Below are 25,129 nucleotides of genomic sequence, written 5' to 3'. Positions count from 1 at the left end.
TACGTGTTGAGTTTATTATGGGGTGTTTTGTATGTTTTGGATAGGAGAGAGAGAGAGAGAGAGAGAGAGAGAGAGAGAGAGAGCACGTGGGTCGAAGCCAAACACCTGTTGCTTCATTACCTGAGGAAACCCACTCCCACCTGCTCACATAATTTCTCTCTCTCTCTCTCTCTCTCTCTCTCTCTCTCTCTCTCTCTCTCTCTCTCTCTCTCTCTCTCTCTCTCTCTCGCTTGTTTCATCTTCCTTCTCACTTCATTTTGTTTCTTTTGTTCATAATTTTGTCACTTACCTCTCCATGAAATATTCTTTTACTTTCCTTTCTTCTCTCTTCCTCCTCTTCTCTTTCTTTATTTCTATCCTCGTGTCTCCCTCTCTTTCTTCTTAGCTTTTTTTTTTTTTTTAGCCACGAACGAAGTATATCACAGTTTCTAAATGAGCTAACTTTTCACACACACACACACACACACACACACACACACACACACACACACACACACACACACACACACACCTCTAATTGCCGATTCTTGGTCAAGGAAGTTTCTTATATGAATGGAAAAAGGAAGAAAAGAAAGAAAGGTAGAAAGTTAACCCTCTTCTTTTTTTTATCTCCAGTTAATTGTTTAGTCACCATCTTTTCCTCCCTCCTTTTCTTCATTCATTCATTCATTCATTTATTCATTCATTCATTCATTCCTTTTCTCATTTATTCTTTCCTTCGTTTCTTCATTTATTCCTTCTTTTCTTTCCTACCTTCCTTTTTCCTTATTTCTTTCCTTCCTTCATTCCTTCTTTGCTTTCGTCTCTCCCTCCTCTCTCGTCCCGTTTTCCTCTCTCTCTCTCTCTCTCTCTCTCCTCTCTCTCTCTCTCTCTCTCTCTCTCTCTCTCTCTCTCTCTCTCTCTCTCTCTCTCTCTCTCTCTCTCTCTCTCTCTCACGAAGTACAGGCAATAGTGGTAGTAGTAGTAGGAGGGGGAGGAAGAGGAAGAGGAGAGGGAGAACAGGTGGAGGAGGATGGAGAAGATTGCCACTAATCCATCAACCTCATCCACTTATTAAACCACACCAATTTATTTTTGCAGGGCCAGGAACCACCACCACCACCACCACCACCACCGAGGTAAATTTTTTTATTTTTTTTTTATTCATATAGTGGAGAATCTTAGCAAGTCATCGTGATAGATTAACTGGTAAAGTGCTTTTCTTTCTTTCTTTCTTTCTTTCTTTCTTTTTTTTTTTTTTTGATGGAGGAGGGAAATTACTAAAGTCCCACCGAGAAAGTTTTCCCTCAGATCCCTTTTTTCTTGCTCATCACTTTTTCCTTCTCTCTCTCTTTCTCTCTCTCTCTCTCTCTCTTCTTTTCTTGATCTTCCTCCTTTATATCTGCTTCGTCCAGCCAGAAACTCTCATCATGCTGCTCTTTTATCAGCCATCAGACTCACTCTCCCTCTCCCTCTCCCTCTCCCTCTCCCTCTCCCTCTCAGTCTCCTCTTCCTTCTTTTCTTCCTATTTTTGCTCCTTTGTCCATCGCTTCTTTCCTTTTTTCTCGCATCTTTTTTTCTTTTTTCTTTACTCCTTCCTTTCTTCTAACATTCTTTTTTCTGCTTATTTGTCCTTTTTGTCCCTTGCTTCTTTCTTTTACTTTCTTCTTTCTCCGGTCTTTTTTTCCTCTCTTTTCTTTCCCTCCTTTTTCTTTCTTAATTTTTTCTTTGTTCTTTTTCGCCTATTTCTCTTTTTGCCCCTCGCTTGTTTTTTTTTTTGTCTTCTTTCTCCTTCTTCTATCTTTTGCCTTTCTTTTTCTTTCTTTTTCTTTCTTCTTTCATTGTTGTTTTACACTTATTTTCTTCTTTGTCCCTCGTTTCTTTCTTCTTTCTCTTCCAATCTTTTCTTTTCTTTTCTTTCTTTTTCTTTTTTTTTCTTTCTTCATTCTTCTTTTCCACTTATTTCTCCTTTTGTCCCTTGCTTCTTTGTTTCTTTTTCATACTCATCTATTTTTTTTCTTTTTCTTCTTTGTTTTTGTTTCCTTTCTTTCTTCTTTCTTTCATTCTTATCCTTCCTTGCTTCTTTTTTTTCTTCACCTTTGTTCCTTTGTTCGCTCCTTTATTTATCTCTTCCTTTTATATGCTTTCCTCCTTATTTTCCTCATCATTTTCTTCTTCCATTCCTTCCTCTCCCTCCTTGTTTTTCTTCTCCATCCTTTCATTCCTTCATTCCTTCCCTCCATTCCTTCAATCCCTTGCTTTTTTCCTCATTCCTCCCTCTTTCGTTTCCTTTCTTCTCTCCTTCCTTCTCTCCCTCTCTTCTTTCCCCTCCTTACCTGTCCTCCATTTCACACTGTCACAATCCCGGCTTTCCAACTTCATTTCGCGTGGTAAAAGACGAAAGCAGCACAATTAATACCTGTCATATCCAGCCCTGGGAAGCGATACAAGCATTAAAGATACGTATGACCCCTTTTTTGAAATTATAAATAAAATCTCTGCACTTGTTATACTTGTTGGGGAAAGACTGGGAAATAATTAATACCTTTTACTGCAATCGACTCTCTTTTTTTCTTTTTCTTTTTTTTTCTCTCTCTTTGTTTGATATTCAGAGTAATCTATAAAATAAATGGCTTGTTTGCACGGACGGACACTGAAAGGAGAAGAGGAAACGAGATATTAACTTTGACTTTCTTCTTGATGAAAGTATTTAAGAGACTGAAGTATAAAAATAAATGCCTAAGAAAAGTAGTTGTTAGTAATTATGAAGTGAAGAATTGTCTGGTTTGAGAGAGAGAGAGAGAGAGAGAGAGAGAGAGAGAGAGAGAGGAGAGAGAGAGAGAGAGAGAGAGAGAGAGAGAGAGAGAGAGAGAGAGATTATGATAGGAATTATTGTAAGAGAAAAGCGCTAGGATGGGCCAAGACCGAGACTGAAATTGTTCCCCCCCCCTTTCTCTCTCTCTCTCTCTCTCTCTCTCTCTCTCTCTCTCTCTCTCTCTCTGGAGGTAAGTGGAGCATAGTTATTTTTTTTTTTATTCTTCTCTTTTGTGTCAGACTAGCAAAACATCTTTCTTTCCTTATTTTTCCATCATTTTTTGTCTTACTGTTATGTGTTTTCCGTTTATTCTCTTTTTTTTTTCCTTCCCTCCATCATTCCATTGTCCTTTCCTCGTTACCTTCCTTCTCTTATCATCACCTTGGCAATCAGTGAAGTAACCGTGATCTCATAAGTTTTGAGACTGACTTTGTTTCTGAGGCAAAATGTGATCTTTTTTTATTTTTTTTCGAATTGTGCTCTAGACAGGTCAGCAGTGAAACTAATGAACTGAATCAATCTAAACGTAACCAAGCTGAATTAGTCTAAACCTAATTTAACCTAACTTAACTGAATTATTAACCTAACTTAACGGAATTATTGTAAACCTAACCTAGCCTAACTGAATTAATCTAAACCTAACCTAACCTAACGTAGAGTGAAAACGTTAGTGTTACTTCAGTATTCTCCATTTTCTTTATCCCTTTTAACCTAATGTAGGTAAAATAACGTCTTTTTTTCGTGTACATAAAACAACACATCTTTTCTTTCGTGTGCGTAAAACAACACTGCTCTTTTTTCGTGTGCGTAAAACAACACAGCTTTTTTTTTCGTGTGCGTAAAACAACACAGTTTTTTTTTCGTGTGCGTAAAACAACACTGCTCTTTTTCTATGTGCGTAAAACAACACGTCTTTTCTTTCGTGTACGTAAAAAAGCACTTCTTTTTATTTCGTGAGCGTAAAACAACACGGCTTTTTCTTTCGTGCACGTAAAACAGCACTTCTTTTTCTTTCGTGAGCGTAAGGCAACACCTCTGTCTTCCTCCTTGCGCGTGTATAATACGTGCTTAAAGATTAAACATCTCACAATGAAGAGCAATCAGGAAAGATGAGGAGAGTTACAAAACAAGTGAGACGAGAGGAAGAAAGGAAAGGATGGTGGTATTACGAGGCAAATGAAGACAAGGGAAGATGGAAAAAAAAAGTTGGAATTAGGAAAGATGAGAAAAAAGGAAAATGATGAAAGATATCTGGAGATAACGTCAAGATGATGAAGGAAGAGGGTGAAGAGAGAAACTTTAGAACAAAGAAGAGGAGGAAGAAGAAGGAGGGAAAGTTGGAGTAAGAAGACGAACAAAGGAGAAGACGAGAAAGGTGAAGAGAAGTAGGACGTTGAAATGAAAGAAGTGAATAAAAGAGAAAAAGAAAGAAGTAATAGAATGGATAGTAAAATTGAGGTAAGAAGGAATGGAAGACTTGGAAAAAAGAAAAGGAAAGAAGAGAATGGAATGAAAGAAAATTTATAATAAGAAAAAAAAAATGAAAATAAATTAAACTGAGCGAAACAAGACTGTTTATCATATTACAAGGAGGTTCCATGAGAGAGAGAGAGAGAGAGAGAGAGAGAGAGAGAGAGAGAGAGAGAGAGAGAGAGAGAGAGAGAGAGAGAGAGAGAGAGAGATTGTGGATATGATAATGATGGAGGTGGTGATGGTGGTGGTAATGGTGGTGGTGGTGATGATGATGATTACTATGAATTTAGTGTAAACAGCTAATTCTCTCTCTCTCTCTCTCTCTCTCTCTCTCTCTCTCTCTCTCTCTCTCTCTCTCTCTCTCTCTCTCTCTCTCTCTCTCTAGGAGTGACACAATTGTATTTTATCATATTCATGTGTTTCCCTACCATATTTCATTTCTCAGTATCTTATGAATAGAAATAAAGCTTGTGTGTGTGTGTGTGTGTGTGTGTGTGTGTGTGTGTGTGTGTGTGTGTGTGTGTGTGTGTGTGTGTGTGTGTGTGTGTGGGAGAGGGGGGCCTGGACTCCATAATCTCTTCCTCCTCCTCCTCCTCCTCCTTGCAAGAGAAAGAGTGAAGATAGGACTATGCTTTATTCACTTTAGCATTCTCTCTCTCTCTCTCTCTCTCTCTCTCTCTCTCTCTCTCTCTCTCTCTCTCTCTCTCTCTCTCTCTCTCTCTCTCTCTCTCTCTCTCTCTCTCTGTCTCTCTCTCTGTCTCTCTCTCAAGATAAGTAAGGCATGCGTGAGTTTGCAAAGAACCAACCAAAATATTGTGTGAATGTGTGTGTTTGTGTGTGTGTGTGTGTGTGTGTGTGTGTGTGTGTGTGTGTGTGTGTGTGATGGAGTGTTGGTGTGAGTGACAGAATGATTGAAAGTTCGAGAATTTATTTTTCGGTAATGATTGTGAAAATGTCACAGAGAGAGAGAGAGAGAGAGAGAGAGAGAGAGAGAGAGAGAGAGAGAGAGAGAGAGAGAGAGAGAGAGAGGAAAGATTAACGATACAATAAAACATATGCCAGGATAAAAAAAAATACTTGGAATCTTTAAAAAAATGAAATATTATCCTTGGCCACGCCTGGACGCACCCTTCAGAAAATATAATACGAAGGAGGAGAAAAAAAAGAAAAAGAAGAAGAAGGAGAGGAGGAAGAAGAAGAAGAAGAAGAAGAAGAAGAAGAGAAGAAAGTGTCTGTTGTTATTGCTTATTTTGTTTATTTATCTATTTATTTATTTATTCATTGTTACATGTAAGGGATGCCGGCCAACAGTGCAAAAAAGATTACGTATATTGAAAAAGAAAATATTGATAACATCGGTGCCCTTCTACTTGAAAAAATAAATAAATAAATAAATAAAAAAGGAAAAGAAGGAAGTACGAGGAGAACCGAGGAGAGACAGCCAGTTTAGTCTTGATGTGTGTTGTTGCGCCTCGTCTGCTGCGTACTCGTAGTGGCGTGTACTGAATGAAGTTTAGGGAGTGGCATGGATCGCACTTAAGGTAGTGAAGGAGTGGGGCAAACCTGGCAGGAGAACTGTAAGTGTATGGATATGATACAGTGCGAGGAGATTAGGTGATTTATGGATGCAGATTAGTATGGATGGTGTTGGATTGTGATTATGTAGGAGGGGTTCTGGCCAAGAGCAACACGATATTGAAAAAGAAAAAAAATGGCCCACTGAAGATGCCAGTCCCGAATAGAGTCCTCCCTCCCACCAAAAAAAAAAAAAAAAAAAAATCAAAATTACGTGTCCTGTCTTCTTGAAATATGGGTGAGAGAAAGTAGAGGCCGTTGGGAGGGGGAGGAGTAACGCATTTAGCAATATCAGAAGAGCAGTCAGCAGTGAAGTAGTGGTACTCCTAGAGGATAGCAAGAGATGCAACCTTACGGCAAAGAGAGAGAGAGAGAGGCTGGAGACAAGTAGGTGAATTGCCTTTCGCAGTCCCTTTATAGATGCAAGTTAAATTTTAAGTGTGTTTGAACTGTAAAGAATCAAGCGAGGAAAGAAGAGGGGTGAGGAAGAGACTGAGTAAGATTCTGATTATACATAAATGGAGGAGGAGGAGGAGGAGGAGGAGGTTGTGTAAGAGCAGAGGCAGTCAGTGCTCCCTTTTCATGACCAAGTTTCAAGTGTAGCCACACATTTATTCCTCACACCTGCACGCCTTCCTCTCACACCTGCACACCCTCTCCTCCTCCTCCTCCTCCTCCTCCTCCTCCTCCTCCTCCTCCTCCTCCTCCTCCTCCTCCTCCTCCTCCCCTGTAAATATTTGTTTGCTATGTGTGAGGAAATGAGCGCTGCTGCATACACCAACACACGTGACGCCTCTCTTCCTCCTCTTCCTCCTCTTCCTCCTGGCCATGCAGTAATGACCGTGGGGTATGCCTTCGTATCATCTCCCGCTAACCCTGCCCTTGGTCGTGTAGCGTCTGGTTCTTATAGCATTGGGGTGAATCTTTTTGTTGTTATTTAGAGTTCGTGTACTACATTGATTTATTTTCATGTGTCTTATTTTCGGCATTGTTTTGGCGAAGTGTTTCTGGGCATCCACACTTTGCTTTGTGTTCAGAGTGTTGCACGGAGCGGCTTCACTTGCTAAGAATATACAGGATCAAAGAGGGCACTCAATCAATACATTTTTTTACTGATTTTCCTTCCACCTGACTTGTTCTTTTTTTTCCTTTCATCTCTTCAGTCAACTTTGTAATTATGATGTAATTTTTCTTTCTGTATTTCCGTTGTTTTTAAGCTGATTTTCCTTCCACCTCACTTGTTCTTTTTCCCTTTCATCTCTCTTCAATCGATTCTGTTAATTTTGTCATTTTTCTTTGCATATTTTCGTTTTACCTACGTTTTTCTTCCTTTGAATATTACACCCACTCGTATCCGACAAAATGAAAGTCGATTAAGCTACAATAAAAGGTGACTGATGAGAGAGGCAGGGCGCTATGTAAGGAAAGCCCTCTCTACTGACACATTCTCCACTTAAGTAGCCCTGCCAATATGTGAATCGCCTGCTGTGAACCGCCCTCAATGACTCGACTCGTATCCGACACACATCCCAGTCAGTACGGGTAAGCGAGAGGGTGATGAAGGGATTCGCCGGATTTGTTTTGAATACGAGTCGAAGCAGGTGGTTCACAGGAGGCGATTCACACATTGGCAGCGCTGAGTGATGAGCTTGTAAGTGGAGGGGACTGTACATATACAAGGCATGCTGCACATCACCGAGAGACAGAACGGTAAGGGAAAGTGAGGGTGTGAATGGTAGAGGGGACGTAGCAGGGATAAAATCTAGGGAATAAAAGGAAGTAGAGAAGGAGATTAACAGGTAATGTTGACATTCATCGCAGCGCACACACACACACACACACGTTACACATTACTACCCATTTTTTTATATTTTTTTTAAGCTTATAGCATTTCATTTATTTATTTATTATTTATTTTATTATTATTTTTATTTTGTTTATTCATTCTATTTTATTTACTTATGTTTTGTTGTTGTTGGCTTCAGTTGCAAGTGTGTGTGTGTGTGTGTGTGTGTGTGTGCGTGTGTGTGTGTGTGTGGGGTTGGTGAGGAACCTTCAACTGTATGATCCTATTACTGTTTTAGCAGCTAATCATCCGAATGAGAGGTTGAAGATCTGCTGTAGTTTGTAATCGACTGTAGCTCATTGTAATAATAATTCTCTCTCTCTCTCTCTCTCTCTCTCTCTCTCTCTCTCTCTCTCTCTCGGCAGAACAAAATCACACGCTAACAATGAAAAAAGAACAACACAGTACTTAAATGAACACTACTACTACTACTACTACTACTACTACTACCACCAGCATCATCATAAATACCGAAAAATCTCCAACCCGCTCGGGGCATTAAAACGACAGGAAGACTCAGCAGCGGCAGCAAGCAAACACAAACACTGAATGAGGTGAGCAGCGGGATTCCGGGAACCTCACGTGACTCGAGCCGTCGCTAAATATAATGAATAAATGAACGAATAAATGAAGCACCGAGGGAACTTTAAGGAAAATTAAAGAAGAGAGGAAAACGAAGGAAAAAAAAACACGAGATTACATTTAGTCTGCCTCATTTAGTTATTCGTGTATTTGAGTTTTGACATGAGGGTATACAGGTAGTCAGGTTTTTGTGAGGTTAATTAATTAGTTTGTTTGTTTGTTTGTTTGGTTGGTTGGTTGGTTAGTTCTTTGATTGGTTAGTTAGTTAGTTGGTTGGTTAGCTAGTCAGTGGGTCTATTAGCTAGTTAGTTAGTCAGTTAGTGATCTAGGTAGGTAGCATTGTTATTGTAAGAGGGGTTGTGTTCTAGGGCAACAAAAAAAATATATATATGAAAAGCACTCGCTGAAGGTGCCAGAAGTGTTGTATGAAGAGGACTATCAGAAGTCTGAGTTGTGTCTTGAAGTTTTTACTGGGTTGGTTTATGACTTTCAACATTTTTATTTTCAGATTGTTGTACTTTTCATATATTTCTGTGTACTTTTTTTTTGTTTCATCTCATTTTATCTTTTTTTTTGGGGGGAGGGGCGTTTTTTTTTTTCAAAGTTGATTTTCTTTCCACCTTACTTATTATTTTTTTTTATTTCCTCTTTCTATTCGATTCTGTAATTTTGTTGTAATTTTTCTTTGTTTTCTTTTTATCGTTTTATATATATTTTTTTGTGATATTCTTGTCCATAATTTCGTTGCTCTTTCAGTTTTCCTCCTCTCTTTGGTGTTTGACTTTTGCGGTTTCGGAACTTTTAGTTTACCTCTTATTTTTCTCACCAGATCTAATATTCTTTTTTTTTTTTTTTCTCTTGTCCATCTTTAAAAATTTATAGTGTCATAAATTCAGTTACCTGTCCGTATTTTTCTCAGCATTTTTTATGAATATCGTTAAGAAAACTCCGCTCTCTTATATGTAACGTAATTTATTCGCTTCCTTGCCTTCCACTTCACTCTTCCACCATTTTTATTTATGTTATCCATTTTTATATCTTTTCTCTTTTACAAATATTTCCATCTTTAAAATGTGTTATTACACCTACTTTACTCAATTTACACACTCATTTCCCTTTTGTAAACCTTGCTATTTTAAATCCAATTTTGTCTAGTTTTTGTTTTCTTATTTTCTATTATGTTTATCGTAAAATGTCATTACTCGTTTGCTTCATAATTTACTGGGACTTTACTATCGCAAACATTGTTACTCTGAGCTATTTTCCTACTCTGTTATTCTTTCCGTCTTTCTACCAGGCACTGCAGGCCATAAAAGGAAAATATGTATGTCTTATGTATTACATAACGTGCACATTTGTTCGTTCCTTCACTAATCCCTTTATATCCTTATTATTGTCTTTTTTTTTTTTTTTTCTCCAGTCATAAGGTTTCTAACTATCCATCTTTTATTGCCTTTTGCTCAAACGTGCTCCAAAGAATGTGTGTTGCCTTGTGCTCGTTCGCTGCATAATTCACACGTCCCCCTCTTTCACCTACTTTGTTATTTTCACCGTATCTTCTTTTCCAACGGTCACTTTTAAGTATCCTCTCCTTGCTGTCATTTTTCAAACATCTTTTCCTTCGAGTATTTTTCCCTGTTGTCATTCTCCAGCTATTTCTTTCCGTGTTGTCATTTTCAAGTACCTTCCCCAGAGTTGTTATTTTGAAACGTTTTTTTTTTTTTTTTCCCTGTTGTCACTTTCGGAGCGTCTTTCCTCGCTTTAATCTCATGTACCAAGGAGAAGGGAGGGGAAGGCAGAAGGGGAGGGGGGAAGGGGAGAGCCAAGACATACTACCCACACTCCCGCTAGCCTTGCCCTGGTGTCCTCTGCTCACACTTGTAGATGAGATTCATGTTTCCCGTAGTGTTGGTTCAGCAAATAACCTCCTCATGCGTCAACACTCACCCTCTCCCATTTTCTTTCTGACCTTTTTTCGCCATTTTCTTTCTCTCGTCCACGTCCTCCTCTTCGTCCTCGTTTTCTTTTCTTTTCGTCGTGGTTGTCGTTGTTGTTGTTGTTGTTGTTGTTTTTGTTGTCGTCGTCTTCCTCTTCTTCTTCCCTCTTCTCCCCCTCCTGCTGCTGCTGCTGTCGGTGCTGATTCTGTAGCTGTCCTGTTCTCTCCTTTTAATTTTCACTTTCCTGTTTCTTTTCCTCGTTTTTTTTATAATCGTTTCTTTTTTCTTTTGTTTTGTTTCTCATTTCCTTTTCGTTTTTTTTTTATCTTTTCATTCCCTCTCTCTTTTTTTTTTTTTTCCTTACTCCTCCTCCTCCTCCAGGTATCAAAGCGTGGGTCGCGGCGCCTGTCGTCCCCTCTTCGCCTTATCACCCCACGCGCCGCACCAACTGTCGAGGTGTTCCTTCCGCACCTCGGGGACGCGCTCCAGGCACCATGGCGCACCTGTCCCTTTCCTTACGCCTCACATTTCCAGGAAACCGTAATATTATAGAGCTCGCCATTCCTCCTGCCCATCCTGCGGCGCCCTTTGTGTCACTCCACCACCGTATGTCCGCTGTGTTGAGCTATTATCTGTGTCACTTTTTGCCACATGTTCTTGTTATTATAGCGACATCTATCAGTTCTTCGGTGTATCAGTTCCTGTCTCACGCAGATCACCTCGATTGCCTTACCTAACGCCACCTAGCTTTGCCGCACGTTGCTCAGCTCAGTAACATGGAGGCTTCCAGCAAGATCATGGCACTGGACATTCATCCTCACTAGTTTGGGACCAGTAGAAAATTACCTAACAAGACGTCACACCACAAATTACGTCTGTGCTAATTGGGTCTGGTTATCTTCGTTTAATGTATTCAGAAACTCAAAAAAAAGAGTGGTTATTAAGCGGTACAATGCAGAAAACATGAAGGCCAGTCCCCCAACATCAATACTCGTAACCCAGCACCATCGGAATTCGAGACGCGCTTCATTAGTACCGTGGAGAGGAAGCACTCATTATCTCCATCATTACGTGCCCTTCCCTCACCTCCACAAAGCCTTAAATAACCATGATATCGTGTAATGCGTCTTTTTAAACACACACACACACACACACACACACACACACACACACACATACACACACACACACACACACACACACACATACACACACACACACACACACACACACAGAAGCATCGACACCACCTTCTAACAAAACCTTCCTGGAAACATCACTCAATAACGGATCCTCTGCGGCGTCCCTTCGAAGAATCATTGCCTGTACACTCGCCAAAGGGTTGTGTCCTTCATGCTGCTCACCCACTCACTCGCCCACTCACTCACTCACTCACTCACACGAGCCACTCACTAGGGACGCCCTCTCATCATAACTTCCACAAAGGGTCGTAAGGGCGCCCGCGTGAAGAGCTTCGTATTCTGTGATCAACTTTATTGTCTACATCCTTCAATATCTTTATATCCATCCTCGGTCTTCTTCTCCTCCATCCACTGCTTCGTGTCTCCCTCCTTCACTATCTCCCGTCTCCTTCAGTCACTGTCTCGTGTCTCCTCCGCTTGTCTTCCTTCTCCTCTCCACTGTCTTTCGTCTCCTCCACCCACTGCTTCGTGTCTTATCCTTCACTCACTGTCTCCCTTCTCCACCCTGCTCGTGTCTCCTCCTTCCATTCATTGTCTGTTTACCCTGCCTCCTTTCTCCTCCTCTCACTGTCTTCTGCCTTCTCCACTGTCTTCTGTCCCTCACCACCACACAGTCTCATGTTCATGTATATACAACAACAACAACAACAACAATAATAATAATAATAACAACAGCATCAACAACAGCAACAGCACCAACAAAAGCTACAAAAACAACTACCTCCGCGTCCTGCAGATAAAGACGTGTCGCAGGTGAGAGAAAGAGCGCCCAATCATCGCCACCTGACGCGCACAAAGACACTCTCCTCTTATTAGCGCGACAGGTGCGGCGAGGCAGGTAGGGTCCATGGAGGGGGCAGGTGGGGCAGGGCACTCGTCATGTTGTCGCGGGCTGGCTGGACACAGGTGCTGCCCGGAGGTAATCAGTCACCAGGTGTTATTGACTAGCACCGCTCAGGGATGAAGTGGAGTGACATGATTTGCACGGCTCGCCTTTTGCCGCTATTCTCTCTCTTTTTTTTTTTTTTTTTTTTTTGAACTGTAATTTAAACTGGACGTCCAATTAGCGAGTAGGTTTCCGTGAAGAGGTGATGTGATGTTCTGTAAAATGTTGTGGATGAAAGTGCAACATCACACAATTACCGCTGCGTATCACATCCCTAGTTTTTTTTTTTTTTTTTTTTTTCTCTTGATTTTTTTGCAGTGTTGTACAAAATGTTTCAGGCAAAAAAAAAAAAAAAAAAAAGAATCGTAGCATACAATAACCTCTTCTATTATACGAAACACTCCAAGAAAAAAAAAAAGAAAAGAAAAAGAATATTGCCAACTGCTTCCACCAATCACATTCCCGTTTCTCGTTCTCTGCCAAGCCCTCGGTATAAACCACTTCACTGCCACATGTATCAGTTTCCATTCGATTTAAACATCAACATCACCTCGACCCATCACATCCTTATAGTTATCCTCGCGAAACTCCTAAATATAAACGAGCTCATGACACCACATATCAATTTCCAGTCGATCCATTTACACCAATATCACCAGAATCGAACATAAACACCTTGGAAAAAAAGAAGAAACAAAAAAACTATAGGTAAATGTAATCAGCTACCCATCGATTCATACACCCCAATACCACCAAGCTCGAACATAAACACCTTGAAAGAATAAAAAATAAAATAAATAAAACTGCTTCTCCTCTATTCATACACCTCAATATCACCAAACATCAACAAAAAAATAAATAAATAAATACCCAAAACCAACTATACCTCTTAATAAAAATACACTTTCCAAAATAGATAAATAAATAAATAGAAAGATAAAACACGTAAATAAAAGTCCCTCATAACCTTTATCAGTTTACCATCTATTTCTGCCTCATACAAGGGCGACAAGAAGAGTTCCCCGATGAACACTGACGCTCCCATCACCGTCACCTCTCGTCACCTAGACAGACACACGCACGTACGGACGCCCCTCACCCCTCGCTGCTAAAAGGGCCAGATAACGCCATTTTTCCCTCAGGCTATGTAGGCGGGGAAGTTTCTTATTGGGTAGTGAGAGGGCTTTGACAGGAGGAGGAGGAGGAAGAAGAGGAAAAGGAAGAGTTCAGATAGTACTTTAGTTAGCGAGGGGTAAGGAAGAGTATTAGACCAAAAGGAGACGTAGGAATGAGTAGGAGTGAATAAAGGAGAAGGAAGAGAAGGTGAAGAAGAATTTGAAGGAGAACAACAAGGAGGGGAAGGAGTGTGTAAGATATCAGGGAGGGAGAGAAGAGGGTGAAGGAGGATTCCGAGAGGGTTGGGAGGAGATGGTGAAGGAAAAGGAGGTGGAGGTGGAGGTGGAGGAGGAGTGAGAAAGCTGGGAGGAGAGATATGGAAGGAGTGTGAGAGGGTTGGAAAGACAGAGGAGGAGGAGGAGGAGGAGGAGGGGGAGGAAAGTGCTTGAGTTGAGAGAGAGAGAGAGAGAGAGAGAGAGAGAGAGAGAGAGAGAGAGAGAGAGAGAGAGAGAGAGAGAGAGAGAGAGAGAGAGAGAGAGCGCCTGGGAGAGTGGTAAGAAGACCCGGTGTGTGGGAAGGACTCGGCCACCGCTGATATGGTGACTTGAGCGAAAATCTATAGAGTCACTGGATGGGAAACGCGAGTAGCTGTGTCCTTCCAGAGAGAGAGAGAGAGAGAGAGAGAGAGAGATACTGTATTCTTGCTGAAGGAACTAAACATCTTAAAACCACGAAATAGATCTAATTGACAAGCTACAGTAATGAATAAACCTCGACTTTATTTTTTCTTTATATTCTTATACTGTCGTTGAGTAATTTTAAGCTGAATTATTTATTTTTATTTATTTATTTATCTTATTTATTTATTTATTTATTTTATTTATTTATTTATTTATTTAGGCTGACGGGGGAATAGTTTTAAGCCTACGAAAGATTTCTTGAGTGGCAGTGAATATCTTTTTCTAGGGTGATGTTGAATGATTTTAAGTAAGCTGATGCTGAAAACCGTAACACATTCTCTGCTACTTGGTATAGCCTTCCCTGATTACTAACCATTCTGAGATCCTTTCTGCTTCACAGCCATTTCTATGCACTGTACTCGCTAAAAATTGCTGAATCTGTTCTTTTGATTCCTTTTTTCTTTCTTTCTTGTTGATGTTTATTAAGATTTCGTTGCCTCTTGTGCTGTGAGGTGTTGGATGTCGCTGTGAAACGGTTAAGCTGAATATTTTTTTTAGGGAAACATCGCAGCGTTTATCGAAGTGTATTTTTTCCTTTTTTTACTAGAAAATACTTATGAATCTAATGTTAAAAATTGGTGTAATAAATTTGGGAAAATATGCATGTAAATTGTCATTTGGCGTAATTTTCAGTCGACTCAAGACTTCCATAAAATGTATTCAGAAAGAAAAAATATATATAAACGTTAATTATTTTCAAATAAAAAGAGAGGAGTGATCACTAAACATAATTATATTTTAAAAATAACAAAATGAAAAAATAAATAAATAAATGAAAATAAACGGAAAACACTAAAAAACGACCATGAAATCTGTTTAACTACACTGAATTAAAAGGGAAAAGAGAAAAGGAATAAAGAAATGGAAAAACCGTAGGTCTGCAGGTAACTAAATAGAAACGCACTACTTTTACAGAAAACCAATTGAAAATACACCCGTACATAAATCCACAGAAAACGTTACAAAAATGCACGCTTACAGGAAACTAAATAATAATAATAATAATAAAAAAACATACCTGCGCCGGAAAAAAAAAAAAACGAAAAATATATGAATAAACACACAAATAAATGAAAGAATGAAAATACACGTCCACAAAAAGAAAACAACTAAAAATAAAAAAAAAAAACCCATAGAAAACGCAATAAAAGAAAAACAATGCGCCTCTACAGAAAATTTATATAAAACTACACCTACGAACGCAAATAATAAACATAAAACTGACAAAAATAGAACAAGCGGCATTAGCATCCACACAGAACCATCCTCCTCCTTTCAAATCTCACTAGGTAGCAGCGCAGATTCCACCACCAAACTTCCACATAACTCACAAAGTCCCCACACACACCGCACCGCACCCGAGTCTTGCGGCGCTGGCAGGCAACCAAAACTCAAGCAAGGGAGGGCCGTATCGTTAGGAGTGAGGGGAGTACTTAGGGAACGTTCTCCGGGCGCAGGGAAGGAGCCGGCCATAGGAATAAAGAAGCAGGGATACGTAATGTTAGGTTGCAGCTCTCCGGGTCTTCCTTACCTCGGCGAGTCAAGGCATAATTTTTTCTTTGTGGATCTTTCTGCTGCTGTGAGCTAACTTATGTAGCGGCACTAACTGCTTTGAGAGAGAGAGAGAGAGAGAGAGAGAGAGAGAGAGAGAGAGAGAGAGAGAGAGAGAGAGAGAGAGAGAGAGAGAGAGAGAGAGAGAGAGAGAGAGAGAGAGAGAGAGAGAGAGAGAGAGATTAACTTAAGAATTCTAAGAGTTGTCATATTTTCAGCATTTTTTATATTAAGCGAGCCCAGGATACATGTTATTTTAATGGCCAGGTACTTGTGCTCATGAACTGTGAAACTTTGGCACTAATGGTCTTCCTGCTGTGTTACTGCTATTTTTTTTTACTATTATTGTTGTTGTTGTTGTTGTTGTTCTTCCTACTATTTTCATTGTTATTATTCATGTAGCTTTTTGTACCCAAGTTGAATACTAAAGCTAATCATTATCGTGATAACAATCATGATGATGACACTACTACTACTACTACTACTACTACTACTACTACTACTACTACTACGACGACGACGACAACAACAACAACAACAACAACAATAACAAAGGCAGCCGCCTGGTGGTGATCGCAGGAACCTCGAGTTTTAGTCCCTGCGGAATCTGGCCATCAAGGTGTCGCCGAGTGGCTGAAGAGAACTAGCGTGCCTCCTTTCAACCCTGACGACAAGACTACATCAGGAGCTCTGCGGGGCGGCATGAGTCTCTGCAGTGGCGGCGTTCTAACAAGAAATCCTATGCCACCATGGACGGAGTCGACCATCTAAGCAGCTACAAATATAAGAGACCAACCATCTAATCCTCCAAAAAGACACAGAAGAGTTGCAGCAGAACTTCCTGTCAGCGCTACAAGTTAAGAATATATATATATATATATATATATATATATATATATATATATATATATATATATATATATATATATATATATATATATATATATATATATATATATATATATATATATATATATATATATAGAAAAGTAATAACAGTAGTAGTAATAGTCACATTAATAGTAAAATAGTGAAACAAAAATATTTCCCAGTCTCAGATGAAGTGCTCCATCAAACAGTGTGTACATATTTGTTTTAATCTATTCAGGGCTGTGTTTGCTTCACGTGTGACACACAAACATTTTGTCACAGGCGGGACGCTCCAGTGGCACCCCTTAACTAGAGGCGTTGATTCATTTCCCTGCCTCGTGTTGTCCTTCGTATATTTTATTTATTTTTAACGTGAAAAGGAACCAAGCCAGAAGCAACAAAAAGCTGAAAAATAAATAAATAAGTAAATAAACGAAACCTTTAATGACTGAGTGTTTAGAAGAGAGGTTCTTCAACTATCAGGTGTGGCAGACACTTTTTTTTTAAACACAAGTGGCGGATCCGTATTTTTTAATTGATTTTCCTCCAACACCTCGTGAGTGTAAAGGTGTTCGCGAGCCAGCAGTTACTGTAATTACTATTGAATTATTTCTTAATGCTTAATTTGATGCTAACTTCACAATTTATTTCACAACTGTCAAATACAGGGTGTAACGAGAGTTTCCGCAAATACTGAAAGAGGTGAAAGAACGCGTAATTCTAAGTAGAAAATGTTCTCCACACACATGCATTTTAAGGCTTTGTTTACACGTCAGAGGAGCTGAAAATGTATGGGACTCGCAGGTGTGCTCAGCTTGTAGCTATGAGGTGACGGACAGACGGTTGCACTGTCACAGATTCGGATGTGCTAATTGGTCAAATTACGAATGGTTTAATCTTATTTTTTGCAAGCTGTGGAATATTACAGTACAAGACAGTAACAAGACAAATGGTATTAAAAAGCATGTAATTTACCGATAAGCATTACACGACAACATTATTGCGGTGATCAAACGTACTCCTGTAAAATGCTACGTGGTATCATCACTCAGCTGTTTTCAAAGGTCGCTCGGTCTTGCTCCCCCCTCCTTCCTCGCTTCGATGATGCCACGTAGCATTTTACAGGAATACTTTTAATCACCTCAATAATGTTGTCATGTAATGCTTATCAGTAAATTGCATGCTTTTTAATACCATTTGTCTTGTTATAAGATACTGTAATATTCCACAGCTTGTAAAAAATAAGATTAAACCATTTGTAATTTGACCAAGTGGCACCTCCGAGGCTGCGACAATGCAATCGTCTGTCCGTCACCTCATAGCTACACGCAGAGCACACCCACGAGTCCCATACATTTTCAACTCCTCTGACGGGTAAAGAAAGCCTTAAAATGCATGTGTGTATAAAACATTTTCTACTTAGAATTACACGTTCTTTCACTTTTTTTTCAGTATTTGCAGAAACTCGCTTTACACCCTGTAGATCCCATACATTTGCCATACTCTACATTGTCCTTGAATTCTTTCCGGATACGGCAGTGTTGTATGTTTCATTAGAGCACTGTGCAAAAGTAATAAGATTCTAGCTACAAATTTATCGGGCCTCTGATGTATGGTAGGAATGAGTCTCTTTAGTTATTACAATACTCACCCCAACATGAAGCACGCCACGGTCAAAAGCCGAGAAAATGCGCTGCCGTTAAAATAGGAGAGTATGTGATTATGACCCCGATTATTTCAACCACAAATGCTTCGGCCTGATTCATCTGAGACTCATATTACCCTACACACCCTGCAATGTTCCACAGATCACTGGGGGTTCGCTGACTACACTTTTAGAAGCGCTTCGAAAATTGCCAGTTTCTACTTTTCTATGGCAGTGAAGTTTAAGAAACGCATTTACATTTTTTTTTTTTCTGTACACAAAGAGAAAGTGGCTGGATAAGGAAGGAATGTAGATATAAAGCAACTCTTCGGTACTGCTCCAAAATAAGAGAAGTCCAGGAAGCAGCAGATCACGTGTTAAGCAGACTGCCCAAGAAAAAATGAAAAAGAAATCAGCCTGCCACTCCCAAAAAGCCACAGTTCCTGAGGTGTTCCTTCAAAACTCAGTCAGTCAGTCAGTCAGTCAGTCAGTCAGTTTTAACTCAATACATATGAGTAGCACACCAGTGAATCAGATGCAAGTCAAGACTGCCAAAAAAGCAACTCCTGCATTAGGAAGGAAAACAAAAAGAGACGAGAATGACTCACCATCATTAACAGTAACAGCAACACCACCATGAGTAATCCTTAGCAACGAAACACACACACACACATACACAAAAAAAACAAACATATCCACCTATCATCCCTATCCAGCCATCAGTAAACCTAAAAAAAAACAGTAACTGAAGAAATTGTAATGCACGTTAATGATACGAGAAAAAATAAAAATAAAAAAGATTTCGTCTTATTTCTTCATTGTTTGTCTAGGATATGCAAAGTTTCAGTAGAGGATGAGTCCCCAACCCTCGTGACCCTGCTGCTCCTCCTTGGCTGCTGCTAGTCATGAATTTATTGTATTTCAGACTTTGTATGTGTGTGTGTGTGTGTGTGTGTGTGTGTGTGTGTGTGTGTGTGTGTGTGTGTGTGTGTGTGTGTGTGTGTGTGTGTGCTTTAACTAATCCCTTTGCTTAATTGCACCGTTATCTCGTTTTCCTGAAGCTTTAAATACACACACACACACACACACACACACACACACACACACACACACACAGAGAGAGAGAGCGAGAGAGAGAGAGAGAGAGAGAGAGAGAGAGAGAGAGAGAGAGAGAGAGAGAGAGAGAATAATTAGCCATTCGCCTGTCCTTTAGTATGCAATGACAACCCGTCTCCTCCTTCCAGTACAATCAACAGGTCCTCTCTTGACTCAGAAGGAAGAGGAGGAGGAAGAAGAAGAGGAAGAGGAAGACCAATAGGAAAGAGGGGGACGTCAGTAGGGATAAGAAGAGTGATGGAAAGAAGGATGAATGGAGGAGGAGGAGGAGGAGGAGGGCGAAGAAAAGTGGAAGAATGATCGGATTGGAAAAAGAAGATAGAAAGAAGAATAGGAAGCGGAAGGTTTTGCAGGTTTCGTTGGAAGGAGGAGTAGGAGAGAAAGAAAGAAAAAAAGGAGAGAGGTTTTCAGGGAGCTGGCAGGGAGAAGGAAGGGAGGGAGGGGAGAAAGAGATAGCGAAGGAAAGGAAGGAGTGGAGGAAAAGGTAGGTAATTTCGTGTTGGATGAAAGATGGGAGGAAGAAGGAAAGTTGGAAGAAAGGAAGATAGGGGAGGAGGAGGAGGAGGATGGGGAGGATGGGGAGATTAAAGAGAATTATGAAAAGAGGATGTAGGAGCACGGGATGGGGAGAGAGAGAGAGAGAGAGAGAGAGAGAGAGAGAGAGAGAGAGAGAGAGAGAGAGAGAGAGAGAGAGAGAGAGAGAGAGAGAGAGAGAGAGAGACTAACTTCGTCATAAAGGATGGTTAGAATTTGGTGACCGGAACAAAAAGAAAAGATAAATACTCAAGGTAAAAAAAAAAAAGCGAGGAAAGTTGGGAGACACAAAAGACAAGGGAAGGGGAGAGAGAGGAGGAGGGAGATAAGGAGGGGCGGAGGGGAGAGAGAGGAGGAGGGAGATAAGGAGGGAGGGAGGGAGGAAGGGAAAGGTGATGAATAAAGGATCAACAGGTGAATTATTATCCCAGGAAAAAAAAAGGACGAGTCACAAAGAGAAGAAAATAATATCGGAGAACATGAAAGAAAAAGGTTGTCAATAACATGTTAATTAATTACACACACACACACACACACACACACACACACACACACACACACACACACACACACACACACACACACACACACACACAGGAATCAAGTCTCGTTGCCCCGTTAGCTAACAGAGTCATGTCCTCAGCGTTCAGTGGCACTCTTCCCTCCACAGACACTCCGGCACTCCTCTTCCTTGCTGGCACTGAGGCGTTAATTAAATATTTCACAGAGTTATTACATGTGATAGCGGTGTGTGGCACCCTTCCCCCTCCCCTGCCCATGACCATCTCCCTGACCCTTCCCCTGCCCTCCCCCTGCCCTCCCTCCCCTGGCGCCCCGGTGTGAGCGATAGACAGACTTCCTGATGTCACACCTTCACTCTCCATCACTGGGAAGGTGGAGATCGCATGTTCTTGTCCTTTACTCTCGCTTTTATCTTCGAGTGTTACCAAGAGATTCGGTTTCTCGTTACCTCTTTGTGCCTCTCGTTACTTCCTACTCAGTTGAGGCGCGTGGCACTGCCGAAGAGGAGGAATGAGGAGGGCAGTGATAAAAAGTGAGGGGGAATGATGAAGTGTAGCACGTCAGGCTCCCTCCTTCCCTCCTTCCCTCCCTCCCTCCAGTCACGCTTCACCTACAGGACAAAGTGAGGTGTCGGTGCCTCCATGGGCCAGCACACGCACGACCCGCCGCTGGACTTGGAGCGTGGGATTGGCTCTTCAGGAGAGGCCGCCGCAGAGGCCCCTGGGATAGCTGGTACTCACCGGGCGCGAGTCAGGAGGGGCGGTGCGGGGACCCACGACGCCCACAGTGGCACGGGGCAGGTGCGGGGGGCGGCAGAGGGACAGGGCAGGGTCAGAGCGAGAGCGGCGGGTGCTCGCCCTAGCCAGCTTGTTGTCGCAGACTACTGAGGCCGCGGCTTGCTTCCCCTCGTGCCGCGCTCCCCCCTCCCCGCCCCCCTGCGTCACCCCCCTTTTGCCACGATACACTTCCCCGCCACCCCCTCGCCTTGCTTATGACTCATGTGGGGCCCCGCGGCGATGGCCTGCCCGCCTCCCGCCCCTCAGAAGTGACTCGTCCAGGCCGCCCACTCTCTCTCCATCACGTCACGCTCTTTTGCTCTCGCCCGCTCCCCTCCTTCACTCCCTCGTTCTTCACCCGTCACATGTTGTCACGTCCCTCCTTCCAATCCTCTTTCCCTCATTCTCTCATTCTTCACCCGACACATGTCACGCTCTTTCCCTCACCCTCCCTCATCCCTTTCCTCATTCCTCGTCACCTGTTCATCCATCGCATCACCACCAGCGTTACTTAGAGGCTCACCTTCACAACACCAAAGCCCTCACCACCACCTTCACCACTATCCATTGTCCTCACCATTCTTCACCACCACCACCACCACCACCACCACCACCGTGCTCTATATAAAGGGATGAGGAGAGTTACAGTGATCCACTCTTTCTGTTACACTCAGGAGTACTTTTCGAAATTACTTAATGAAAACGGGAATTCTCGGTAGGGTTGTATGGAGACGTTTTCATCATCACCTCCCCATTTGTTGTTGTTGTTGTTGTTCGTTGTGTTTCTCTCTCTCTCTCTCTCTCTCTCTCTCTCTCTCTCTCTCTCTCTCTCTCTCTCTCTCTCTCTCTCTCTCTCTCCAGTCATTGTCTTTTGTGCAGTTGTTTTCCTATAGTATTTTTTAGTTACATATAAAACATTTGTTAATTAATGAATCGATAAAAAAAAATATCCAGTTGTAGTCAAAATTACAGTGCTAGTATTCCCTGTGTGTGTGTGTGTGTGTGTGTGTGTTTACAACTTCATAAAGTGTGGAATGGCAGTTTTTCATGTCGCGTGTGATAAATTGAAGGAGAGGTAGGGAGGAAGGAAGGGAGGGAGGGAGGGAAGGAGGAGGATATGGAAAAAAAAATGACAAAAAAAATAATGGAAGAAGGAGAGGGATAGCAAGAATGCGCAGAAGAGGCAGTACACACACACACACACACACACACACACACACACACACACACACAGACACACACACACACACACAGAGTAGGTCATAGTTGACAAGGCTCGTTAACATAACTCACAAACTCCTTCCATCACTCTGCATAATTCATCGGTCAAAACAATACACACACACACACACACACACACACACACACACACACACACACACACACACACACACACACACACACACACACACACTTCGGAAAATTAAGTATCGTAAAAAATAGATGAGGAGAGGAGACGTAGGTGGAGGAGGAGGAGGAGGAGGAGGAGGAGAAGGAAGAAGGAAAAAAAATAGGAAGAGAAAAATAGGAGCCGAAGGGGGAGGAAGAGGAGGAGGAGGAGGAGAAGGAGACCAGTTAGTTGCAGCAGAAAAATTAAGAGAAGGAGGAGAAAAAAACTGTTAATTCACCGTAGTTATAGTAGTAGTAGTAGTAGTAGTAGTAGTAGCAGTAGAGGTAGTAGCAGTAGTAGTAGTAATAGTAGTAATAGTACTAACAACAGACCTAATAGCAGAAGTAGCAATAGTAGTAACAGAAATAACACTAGTGGTAGCAGCAGCAGAAGGTAACAGCAGAAGTAGCAATAGAAGTAACAGCAGTGGTAGCAGCAGAAGTACATCAAATCACAAGTAGCAGCAGCAATAGTAGTAATATAAGTAACAACAGTGGTAACAGCAGCAGAGGTAACAGCAGTAGTAATAGAACTAGTAACAGCAGTAGAGATTCATAGCCTAACATCACAAATAGCAGTAGTAGCAATATAACTAATAGCAGTGGCAATAGTAATAACCTTAATAGCTTATGGCGAGGAGGAGGAGGAGAAGGAGGAGGCGTGTGTGTATTGATTATTCTGATGAGGCGCCACGAGTACCTGGTCTTGTCCCGGCGCCAGGCAATACCTCCCCTCACCTGTTGACCCCCGTGCTGGTGAGAAAGGGCCGCGCCGCCAGGGAGGGTTGTGGCAGATGTGGTCAGGTGGTGATGGTGGTGGTGATGGTTGTGGTGTCAGGTGGTGATGGCTGTGACGGGTAGTGATGGAGGTGATGGCAATAGAAGGATACTCGGAAAAAATAATGGAACGGGAGTAAATGTCGCTGGAAAATGTGTGTCAGGGATTTTGGAATAGGGAAAAAGGTAGACAGTGAGACAGGTAGACACAGGCAGGTAGACACAGACAGGTACATAGATAGATTATTCAGTGGCCAGAAACTTAAAATACAAAAGCCATCATGGACAAAGTATTACATCTACTAAATACACTTCACATACCTAACATCATCTTTAAACGTAAAAGAAGAACATTCCACTACACTCATAAAAATAAAAATAAATAAAAAATACCCACTAGACACAAAATTCACCAAATATTGCAAACATAACATTACAAAACATCACACTACAAAACACGATAATAAAACCACAAAACAAAGAGAAAACATACAAGACACACCATACATTACAAAACATTACACTACAAAACACACACACACACACACACACACACACACACACACACACACACACAAAGACAGGGTGAGTTGAGCAGGACGTACTTGGGTGATACAAGACCAGTGGTGCAGAAGAGAGGATTGAGAATTGTCGTCGTGAGCTGCTGCTGGTGTCCTACTGTGGCGAGCCTCCTAGGGCGCGGCGTTGTCACTAGTGCTCAAGTAGAAAGAGGAGCGGTAGGATAGAACAGCAATTACAGAAATAGGGAGAATAAAGCAAGAAGAGAAAGAATAAGTGCTGAAAATTTAAGAATAAAAACAGGAAAAGGAAGAATAACAGGAAGAAGAGAAAGAGGAAGAATGGAGCAGGACAAAGAATAAGGGCAGGAAAGTGAAGAACTAAAGTAGAAAAGGATGAATAACAGCAGGAAGAAATGGGAAAAAGAACAGGAAGAACAGATAAGAGGAAAAATGGAGCAGGCCAAAGAATAGGGGGGAAAAAATAATTAGAGCTGGGTGATGGAAGAAAAGCAAGAAGAGGAATGGGAGAAAGAAAATAGGAATAGAAGGAGAAGGGCAAATAAAACAGGAAGAGAGAAAAAGAGCAGAAGAATTAAGAATAAGAGGAAAATGAAGAAGAAGAAGAAGAAGAGGGAGGAAGAGGAGAAAAGACATACACAAGTAGGACGAGAAGAAGTAGGAGGACCAGGAAGTGAAAGAATGAAGAAAGGAGAGAAAGAATAAGAACAGGAAAAGAAAGAAGAGGAAGAAAGAATTAGAGTAAGAGCAGGAAAAGGGAAGAAAATGAAAGATAATAACAGGAAGAGGAGGAATGAAGCAGGGAGAGAAAGAATAGGAATAGGAAGAGGAGAAACAGGAATAAGGCAAAAAAAAAATTGGAAGAGGGAAAATAACAACAGGAAAAGGAGCAGTAAAGCAAACAGAAAAAAAGCAGGAAGAGAAAGAATAAGAGTATGGGGAAGAGAAATAGGAACAGAAAGAGGAAGAGAGAGAATGACAAGAAAAGAGGAAGAAAACAAAGAGAAAATGCAGGAATAGAAAAGAATAAGAGCAGGAAGAAGAAGAAGAGAAAAAAGATAAAAAGAAGACTAAGAGTAGGAAGAGGAGGAAGGGGAAATAAGAGAAGAATCAAAAGAGAAAAAAAAATAGGAAGAGAAAGAATAACAACCGGGAAAGGAGAAAGAAAACAGAGAAAGAAGAACAAGAGAAAGAATTAGAGGAAGAGGAAGAGGTAGAATAAACAGAAAGAAGACGAAGAGGAAGAGGAGGAAGAGCAA

The 25,129-nt window shown here is 41.2% G+C and overlaps 1 protein-coding gene and 1 long non-coding RNA gene across 2 annotated transcripts in view; one reads left to right on the top strand and one right to left on the bottom strand.

Moving 5' to 3' along the window:
• LOC135105877 (uncharacterized) overlaps positions 1-10,852 on the top strand; it is a 114,350-nt gene extending 103,498 nt beyond the window's left edge. Inside the window, exons 4-5 of the long non-coding RNA XR_010271034.1 lie at positions 1,081-1,118; positions 10,589-10,852. This is a non-coding gene — a long non-coding RNA (uncharacterized LOC135105877). The remainder of the gene's footprint in view (positions 1-1,080; positions 1,119-10,588) is intronic.
• The window catches only part of LOC135105876 (putative sodium-coupled neutral amino acid transporter 11), a 122,056-nt gene extending 100,287 nt beyond the window's left edge, over positions 1-21,769 (bottom strand). Inside the window, exon 1 of the mRNA XM_064014515.1 lies at positions 21,130-21,769. The gene's annotated coding sequence lies outside the window, so the exon portion shown is untranslated. The remainder of the gene's footprint in view (positions 1-21,129) is intronic.
• Positions 21,770-25,129: the final 3,360 nt, after the last annotated feature.

Source organism: Scylla paramamosain, chromosome 12, assembly GCF_035594125.1.
Source record: "Scylla paramamosain isolate STU-SP2022 chromosome 12, ASM3559412v1, whole genome shotgun sequence".
Classification (NCBI taxonomy): Eukaryota; Metazoa; Arthropoda; class Malacostraca; order Decapoda; family Portunidae; genus Scylla; species Scylla paramamosain.
This window is presented reverse-complemented; position numbering and strand designations above follow the sequence as displayed.